Source organism: Colobus angolensis, unplaced genomic scaffold, assembly GCF_000951035.1.
Source record: "Colobus angolensis palliatus isolate OR3802 unplaced genomic scaffold, Cang.pa_1.0 Scaffold116, whole genome shotgun sequence".
Lineage (NCBI taxonomy): Eukaryota > Metazoa > Chordata > Mammalia > Primates > Cercopithecidae > Colobus > Colobus angolensis.
The window spans coordinates 3,271,491-3,280,085 of NW_012112697.1; positions in this window are offsets into that span (position 1 = coordinate 3,271,491).

Below are 8,595 nucleotides of genomic sequence, written 5' to 3' on the forward strand. Positions count from 1 at the left end.
GAAATCCATGGAATCTCAAGATTTAAAGTTGGTTTTCTGGACTGATAGTAGCCACAGTTACCTGACACAGCAAATATAAAGCTTCAGTAGAAGAAAGTACATTCATTATATACCTAAAATTATCTCTACAAATAATTTTCAAACACAGTATTATGTCTGTAACTTATTCCTTCCGGTGGGTTCTTGGTCTCGCTGACTTCAAGAATGAAGCCGTGGACCCTCATGGTGAGTGTTACAGTTCTTAAAGATGGTGTGTCAGGAATTTGTTCCTTCAGCTGTTCATATATGTCTGGAATTTCTTCCTTCCACTGGGTTCATGGTCTTGCTGACTTCAGGAATGAAGCTGCAGACCTTTGCAGTGAGTGTTACAGCTCTTACAGGTGGCGCGTCCAGAGTTCTTTGTTCCTCCTGGTGGGTTTGTGGTCTCACTGACTTCACGAATGAAGCCACAGACCCTTGCGGTGAGTGTTACAGCTCATAAAGGTAGTGCGGACCCAAAAGGTGAGCAGCAGAAAGATTTATTGTGAAGAGTAAAAGAACAAAGCTCCCACAGCATGGAAGGGGACCCAAGCTGGTTGCCATTGCTGGCTCAGGTGGCCAGCTTTTATTCCCTTATTTGGCCCCACCCACGTCCTGCTGATTGGTCCATTTTACAGAGCGCTGATTGGTGCATTTACAATCCTTTAGCTAGACACTGAGCGCCGATTACTGCATTTTTACAGAGTGCTGATTCGTGCATTTACAATCCTTTAGTTGGACACAGAGCGCTGACTGGTGCATTTTTAGAGTGCTGATTGGTGTGTTTACAATCCTTTAGCTAGACACAGAGTGCTGACTGGTGTGTTTACAATCCTTTAGCTAGACACAGAGTGCTGATTGGTGCGTTTACAATCCTTTAGCTAGGCGGAAAAGTTCTCCAAGTCCCCACTCGACCCAGGAAGTCCAGCTGGCTTCACCTCTCAGTATCAGCTCACAAAGATAAATAAAACACAAGGAAATTAGACTCCATGAGTGAGAAACAGGAGACAACAGAAATAGAGCCTTAATGACTTAGCTGTTCAAATGATCAAAGGCAGAGAATGAAATGACTATGCTGAATATACTTGAAGAAATTTTAAAAAGAGCTTGGGGATGTAGTCACCGGACAAGAAAGTAACATTCAAATGACAAAAATACAATAACTAAAATTAAGGACTCAATGAATTTAACAGCAGACTGGGCATAGTTAAATAATTAACGAATCAGAAAACAGAAGAATTTACCTAAAATGCAGAACACAGAAAAAGACAGAAAATACAGCTGAAAGGGTAAGAGATACAAAGCACATGGTGAGAAGGCCTGATATATATTCAGTCAGTGTCCCAGATGGAGAAGAGAAAGACAATGGTAAAGAGCCAGTATTTGAAGAGATAACAGCTAAGAATTTTCTAGTAATATTGAAAGACACAAATCCAGAGATTCAAAAATGGAAAGTAGAGAAGAAAAGGGAAGAAAAGAAATTAATTATATAGGCCAGGCACGGTGGCTCGTGCCTGTAATTCCAGTACTTTGCGAGGCTGAAGCAGGTGGATCACTTGAGATCAGGAGTTCGAGACCAGCCTGGCCAACATGGCAAAACCCCGTCTCTACTAAAAATACAGAAATTAGCCAGGCATAGTAGCACATGCCTGTAATCCCAGCTACTAAGGGAGATGAGGCAGGAGAACCTAGGGGGTGGAGGTTGCAGTGAGCTGAGATCTTGCTACTATACTCCAGCCTGGGCAACAGAGCAAGACTCCATCTAAAAAAAAAAAAAATTACAAAAAAAGAAAAGAATTATACATATCATAGTGAAGATGCAGAAAACTAAGGCCAAAGTAGGCATAGAAAGCAGACTTGTTACCTTCAAAGGAATAGCTTTTAGATAGTCAAGTGGTTATGCAACACAAACAATGGAAGCCAGAGGACAGTGGAATAATATCTTCAATCTACTCTAATAAAATAACTACCAACATAGAATCCGATACCCAGAAAAGGATAATTTTAGAATAAAGGCAAAATAAACACATTTTCAAATGAACAAAAACAGAGTTTGCCACTTGTAGACTGATTAAAGAATGTACTTCAATTAGAAGGAAAATGATCCAAGGAGAAGATCTGATACAAAAAAGACATGAACATTTAAAAAATATTGAAACTGTACATAGGCAAATCTAAATGAATACATACAGTATGAAACAATAACTGTGTAGCTTGAAAAAAACTATATAGAAATAAAATACACAACATTAGCATTTAGGTTAGGAGAGGGTAAATAGAGTTAAAAATCTTTTAAAGTTATTGTTTTGTCCAGGAAGTGAGGATAATTATTATCATTAGCCTTTATATGTAAATAATGATGGTTCTAAGTCTTAGGCATTTACGAATTTGTATTTAATACTCAAAATTACAAGGTAAATGAGAGGCGAATATTCCGTGAGTTCAATACATGGTCAATAAATTGAGAAGGCATTTTTGCCATAGAGGGGAAAACAACGTTCAGAAAAAAGGTAAATATATTTTAATTTTCAAAAATTCATTAGCAAAATAGAATATATCCATTAGCCAAACTTCAAACTCTACTGTTTTTAACAACAACAAAAATCCTTGAGTACTACTGTTTTTACTTGCTTAAGTCAGATTTATTGAGGTATAATCAACATACAGAAAAAAATCATCCTTTTCAGGTACACAGTTCTATGAGTTTTGACAAATATGTGTGTAATCACACATATTTTAGTGTGTAATCACCAAATATAAAAATAAATACTAAATTGTTTCCATTACCATCAAAATGTTCCCTCCTTTGTTGTTAATGCCCTTCCAATCCCCAACCCAGGCCACTACTAATCTGTGTTCTTTCCCCATAGCTATACCTTTTATAGGATATAATATAAACAGAAGTATATAGTATGTAGCCTTCTAGTATGTAGCCTTTTGTGTCTGGCTTTTCTCACTAACCATAAGACTTTGGAGATTCATCTATGTTGTTACATGTATCAGTAGCTCCTTCTTATTGCAAAATAGTGTTTCATTGTATGGCTATGCTATGATTTAACTATTGGTTCATCAGAATATGAATATTTGGGTTATTTCCAGTTGGGGCAATTTTTAATAAAGTTGTTATAAACATCCATGTTTAGATCTTTGTATGAACGTATATTTTCAGGTATGTAACTCTTACTCTGTGGCTTGTATTCTGTGTTCTTTGTAGTGCCTTTTGATATGCTGAAGAAGTTCTTAGCATAGCCAAATTTATCAGCACTTCCTGTTCTCATAAATGATTTTTTTTTGAGACAAGAGTCTTACGCTGTCACCCAGGCTGGAATGCAATGGTGTGATCTCAGCTCACTGCAGTCTCCATCTCTCGGGTCAAGCAATTCTGGTGCCTCAGCCTTCCAAGTAGCTGGGACTACAGGCATATACCACTATGCCTGGCTAATATTTTGTATCTTTAGTAGAGACAGGGTTTTACCATGTTGGCCATGCTGGTCCCGAACTCCCAACCTCAGGTAATCTGCCTGCCTTGGCCTCCTAAAGTGCTGGGATTACAGGCATGAGCCACCATGCCTGGCCTCATAAACAATTTTTTTTTTTTTTAAAAGAAATCCCCCCTGCCCCAAGGTCATGAAAACATTCTTCTATATTATCTTCTAAAAACTTTATTATTTTGCTAAAAGGGATTTTGGGTGTATAGTCTGCCTTAAAGTCATGCTACATAGGGGTCCAGTTTCATATTTTTTTCATACATGGATAAGAAGAAAAGGTAGAAGAAAATCTTTGTGACCTTAGATTATCAGAGATTCTTGGCTTAGTCACAGAAAGTAAATATCACAGAAGGAAAACTGACAAATTGGACTTGAAATTCAAGCTGCTGCTCTTCAAAGTACATTGTTAACGGTACATTTAAGTCTTAAGCCCTTTTCTATATTTCTGTATTTTCTACAATAAAATGGATTTTAAAAAATACAACATGGATGCAGAACAAGTTACACAGTATGCTAACATTTGTATAAAGCAATAAATAACATTTATTTTATATGTATATATACTGTATCTATGCAGGAGTATATGAGAGAGCATGCTCGTGCAAGCAAGCACACATATTGAGTATACGATGGACTCACAAGTAACAACTGTCACTTTTGAGGAATTGAGAGCATCAGGGATGGGAGAGAAACTTAAATTTTATTGTATTCCCTTTTTACTGTTTGAACTTTATACCAAGTATATTACTTTTAAACAAAATGTGTTTTAAATGTTATTTCAAAAATAACAAAACAAGAATTACATGTCATGTTAGATGTGCCTAATATTACAGTGGGCCAAGAAAACTGATCCATCTCAGGTTTATTTTAGTGAAGAGGAGATTTAAATATAAATGCTGTTTCCTGACACCACAGTGTATTGCCTTGGGCTCTTTTGTAGCTGGTTACATCCCTGATTTTAACTGGTTTGGTACAGTGATGCCATAGTAAAGTTTTATACACTAGTGATGAAACGTTACTTGGGAACAACAAAACCCAACAGGTTATTTGACAAGGCTTAAAAGTAGCCATTGATCTGCTTTGGGTTTCATCTTGATGTTTAGTGGAGATAAAGACATTTCTCTCCCAGAAACCTGGAGATTTATTCCCACTCATATCACTTAAATATAATGGCAAAGTAAACCTACTAAAGCAAATGCCCAGAATCATGAGGTAGCTGGCCCAAACAGTCTTATGGCACTGTGGCTCATGCCTATAATCCCAGTGCTTTGGGAACCCAAGGAGGGAGGATTGCTTGAGACAGGAGTTCAAGATCAGCCTGGATAACATAGTGAGACCCTATCTCTACAGAAAATTTAAAAATTAGCTGGGCATGGTGGTGTCTGAAAGTAGTCCCAGCTACTAAGGAGGCTGAGATAAGAGGATGGCTTGAGGTCAGGAGTTTGAGGTTGCAGTGAGCTATGAATGTGCCACTGCACTCCAGCATGAGTGATACAGCAAGACCCTGTCTCAAAAAATAAACAACAACAACAACAAAAAAACAGTCCTAAGAGTTCTCTAAAAATTACTTCTTGTTGTTTTGGATTGCTGTAAGTGAATCACTGTGGGCTTTTTAAGTACTCACAAAAGCTTTTCTAGATGGCAATACTCACAGGAGGAAAAATTGAGACAATCAGAATGAAGCTCCTATTTAGTAATGTGTTTAGCCAAGTAAAATTTTAGCAATGTTTTAATGTTAGAAATATGAAAGAAAGAAAATTCTATGCAATAGTTAACAACTGATTCAGCTGAGAATACTTCACTTAATCCCCTTTCCTAAAGGCCCATTATGTACAGCTTTTGTTTCCACCACTAGGTCATCCTGTTCTATTCTCTTGCTTCATCCTCAGCTTGCTGTCTCAAATCCTTTTTTGAATGAGGACTACATGTGCACACTCCTCAGGCGTGCTTGCTTGCTTTCCTTTCTCTCTCCCTTCCTCCCACCCTTGTGTATGGGGGGAATGGGGGTGGGTTAAGATCCCACTTCGAATGATTGATTATAAATGCCCTTCCTTATAATACACTGAGGGAACCACAGGACATCTTTTCCTCTTCTATGAATTTCCGTAGTCAAAAGCTCAAGGAGGGTAGTCATGCTGCTCAAACCTTTTTTTTTGTTGTTTTTTTCTTCTTCTTCTTCTTCACCTGCTGAAATGTTCTTTGGTAAAACACACCATAACATAGTATGATAAAGATAAATGAAGGACATTTACTGAAGGAAATGAAATATTTTCGGAAACTTCACTTCTGAAATTTCTTTTTCAAGAATGATCTATGTCATAGTTTGGTGTTTTGTTTTTATTTAGTTTAAAGTTCCATTCAATATAAAGACTGGCTATATTAACATACAAGAAACGGTGATTTCCTAGAAGGAATTTACATACTATTTCCTACATTTTGATATCTAAATATAACCAGCACAACTAAACTCTATAAACGTAAGCACTCAAGATCAGACTAATTTATTCAATTTTAGGTTTGGACTCGGCACTTTAAAGCCATGCTCTTTATTATACACCATGAAAGAGTGAATCATCACGGATTCTTGGCTGATGCAGTCGTGAATTCTGTCAGTGGTCCTTCTCCCTCTACAGACAAGCAAGATTCAAAAGCCAAGTGTGTTTTTGTAAGTAACCACCTTGTTCTTGTCTTCTCTACCATAACTTTGAAAAATTATGACATCTACTTTGTATTAATGTGATAGTTCTTGTAATGAGAGAAAATATGTTTTTAAAAAGAAAAAAAAAAACCCAGGCCATCAGATGTTCTAAGATATGTTCTAGATACGAAATATCATATCTAATTATGTGACAGTTTTGCTACCAATATCTACCTAACAGTCCCCTTTCTTCAGATAAAAACCTCAAATTCTGCACACACACGTGTGTGTGTGTGTGTGTGTGTGTGTGTGTGTGTTTAGAGACAAGGTCTCGCTCTGTCACCCAGGCTGGAGTGCGGTGGAGCAATCACAGCTCACTGCAACCTCGATCTCCTAGGCTTAAGCAATCCTCCCGCTTCAGCCTTCTGAGTAGCTAGAACTATAGGTACCACCACCATACCCTGGCTTGTTTGCTTGCTTATTTATTTCTTTATTTATTTACTTAGGAGACAGAGTCTTGCTGTGTTGCCCAGGCCAGTCTCAGACTCCTGGCCTCAAGGAAATGCCTAGAAATGACTGACTTGGACTGTTGCTGCCTTTTATTTACCTTTTGTTTGCTTGAAGCATTTCAGGACTTTTCTAGGATCTATCAATTGCCCAGCACCTTATAGGTTGTGCAGGATGAGGACTGGGGAAGTGGAGGACATCCTTATGACCTATATTTGTTTTCAGAGAAGGCTGTGTCTCTGTTTATCATTGCAGGCAAAGAAGATTTGAATCTGAGACATTGTAAAACTTGAAACAGAGTTTACAATCCATGCTTGAGGCTCCCAAAGACACCATTCAACACATCTCACTATCCTCTAACAAGGACTGCCCTGTGACACATCTGAAAGAGAAGCGACAATTTTATTCGGACTCTTCATGGACTGGCCCTCTATTTAGGCAACTGCATAATATCTAGATCTTTGATATCATATCTGAGAACAAAATTTTGTCAACTGTGCAGCAACCAGATTATCCTGGGATATAGTAAAATAAACCACAAACTAATTTTTTTCTATTTATCGAGCAGAGCAAAATGATATCGCTTCCTTTAAATCTGGGTTGTTTCCCTTTTTCTTACCTAACCAGCCCTTCAACCTGGGGCTGGAACTGATTGGGACTTTAAAATGCTTTGTTACCATTCATTCTTTTCTCTAATAAGCACAATGGTTTACTCCCTTTTGAGGCAGGGGCCCCGTGTAATGAGTCAATGCTTCTGCTAACTCCAAGAACTCTTAATTATTTCCACCATTTTCTCCATATGTTTCCATCACTGACTGTGTGAATCAGAGGCAGGCTGCTGGTTGTCAGAGACTGGAAAAGTCACTGGCCTTCCATGTTGGCAGGGAACTGAATTCTGCAGCGTCTGTATTCATGGACAGAGTATCCTGTCTCAGAGTTTATGCAGCACCTTCTGTTTTTAGTTTACTGGTGAACGGGGCACATCACAAGAACTTGGAGTGCAGCTAAAGCCAAATCAGACTTGACAGAAAATTATTAGCAGGGTACAGAAGGAAAAAAGATCCCCCTTCCTTTCTGTAATCAGGTTAATATGTGCATGGAATGTTTCACTTAAAAAGGTAGTGTGTTTTGGCAAAGCTGGTTTCTTAAGTAAAATTTCAGTTCCCATTATGCGAGGCTATCCACTGCTGCTCTGGCAGAGCCTTTGATCAGTGAACTCAGTAGGGGAGAAGGACATAGGCATATTAATAACTTCAACATGTGGCCCTTCGGCCCAGCTGCACCCTGTCTTGGAAAAAGGCCAACTGGAAAGGGTTTTCTTAACATGACCTGTATATGTGTATTTTGGAAATGGGAAAGAGAAGGTAGGGATTCAAAGAAGGAAATAAAATCTGCTTTTATCGTGGTTCTTTCCCTTGTCCCTATTACCTATTTGGGGCATTCTACTACTACATATGTGGATCCTGTGGAATCTGGCTCCATCTTCAACTGTTAGTATCTTTGTTCCCCCTCCTTAATATTATAAAGATTAAAACTGGGGGTTTAATTCACATACCAGCTCAGGACAAGGTTAGGGAGAGGCATGAGGCACCATAAGAATCTACAAGGATGAGAGATTAATGGAAACCATGTGTCTGAAATAAGAGCCCAGGGTCCATTTTGCCAGGATTATATCTTTTGCCCTTTCCCCTCTGCCCTGGTATTTTTTTTTTATTATTGTTTAATTTTAACAATCACAGAGTTTAGGCCTCATTACATTACTGCTGCAAAGTAGAGGCTAGCCTGTTCTTTTACTGTGTGTTTCCTTTTATTACTTTTATCATTCTCCTTTCATTTTCTACCTCTGAGAGGTTCATTTTCCATGTATCCCTGTCTGATCCTGAAAAGGTTCCTGACTGACTCTTCATCATGGTCATGGAGCAGGCTTCAGTTCCCATCACAAGT